Genomic DNA, 1,715 nt, shown 5'->3' on the forward strand with positions numbered 1-1,715 from the left:
CTGAAGGGGGAGGGTGAACAGCCAGTTGTCATTGTGCACATAGGCACCAATGATAGAGGTAAAAAACAGGAGGAGGTCCTACAAGCAGAATTTAGGGAGTTAGGAGCCAAGTTAAAAAGTAGGACCTCAGGGGTAGTAATCTCAGGATTGCTACCAGTGCCACATGCTAGTAAGAGTAGAAATGAAAGAATAGTCAGGATGAATGCGTGGCTTGAGAGATGGTGCAGGAGGGAGGGGTTCAGATTTTTGGGACATTGGGACCGGTTCTGGGGGAGGTGGGACTATTACAAATTGGACGGTCTACACCTGGGCTGGACTGGAACCAATGTTCTTGGGGGTGCTTTTGCTAACACTGTTGGGGAGGGTTTAAACTAATGTGGCAGGGGGATGGGAACCAAATGAGGAGGTCAGTGGACAGAAAGGAGGTAGTAACTAAAGCCTGTAAGGAACTAGATAATGAAGTCAGCGTGACTAAGGGAAAGAGTAGACAGGGAGCAGATGATGAACGCAAAGGGACTGGTGCATTTGTTTTAATGCAAGAAGTGTAGTAGGTAAGGCAGATGAACTTAGGGCTTGGATTAGTAGCTGGGAGTATGATGTTATTGCTATTACTGAGACTTGGTTGAGGGAAGGGCATGATTGGCAACTAAATATCCCAGGATATCGATGCTTCTGGCGGGATAGAGAGGGAGGTAAAAGGGGTGGAGGAGTTGCATTACTGGTCAAAGAGGATATCACAGCTGTGCTGAAGGAGGGCACTATGGAGGACTCGAGCAGTGAGGCAATATGGGCAGAACTCAGAAATAGGAAGGGTGCGGTAACAATGTTGGGGCTGCACTACAGGCCTCCCAACAGCAAGCGTGAGATAGAGGTACAAATATGTAAACAGATTATGGAAAGATGGAGGAGCAACAGGGTGGTGGTGATAGGAGATTTTAATTTTCCCAACATTGACTGGGATTCACATAGTGTTAGAGGTCTAGATGGAACAGAATTTGTAAGGAGCATCCAGGAGGGTTTTCTAGAGCAGTATGTAAATAGTCCAACTCGGGAAGGGGCCATACTGGACCTGGTGTTGGGGAATGAGCCCGGCCAGGTGGTTGAAGTTTCAGTTGGGGACTACTTTGGGAATGGTGATCACAATTCCGTAAGATTTAGAATACTCATGGACAAAGACGAGAGTGGTCCAAAAGGAAGAGTGCTAAATTGGGGGAAGGCCAACTATACCAAAATTCGGCAGGAGCTGGGGAATGTAGATTGGGAGCAGCTGTTTGAAGGTAAATCCACATTTGATATGTGGGAGGCTTTTAAAGAGAGGTTGATTAGCGTGCAGGAGAGACATGTTCCTGTGAAAATGAGGGATAGAAATGGCAAGATTAGAGAACCACGGATGACAGGTGAAATTGTGAAACTAGCTAAGAGGAAAAAGGAAGCATACATAAGGTCTAGGAGGCTGAAGAAAGACGAAGCTTTGAAAGAATATCGGGAATGTAGGACCAATCTGAAACGAGGAATTAAGAGGGCTAAAAGGGGTCATGAAATATCTTTAGCAAACAGGGTTAAGGAAAATCCCAAAGCCTTTTATTCATATATAAGGAGCAAGAGAAAGGATTGGCCCACTCAAGGACAAAGGAGGAAAGTTATGCGTGGAGTCAGAGAAAATGGGTGAGATTCTAAACGAGTACTTTGCATCGGTATTCACCGAGGAGAGGGAC

The sequence above is a fragment of the Heterodontus francisci genome, unplaced genomic scaffold (genome assembly GCF_036365525.1).
Source record: "Heterodontus francisci isolate sHetFra1 unplaced genomic scaffold, sHetFra1.hap1 HAP1_SCAFFOLD_51_2, whole genome shotgun sequence".
Classification (NCBI taxonomy): Eukaryota; Metazoa; Chordata; class Chondrichthyes; order Heterodontiformes; family Heterodontidae; genus Heterodontus; species Heterodontus francisci.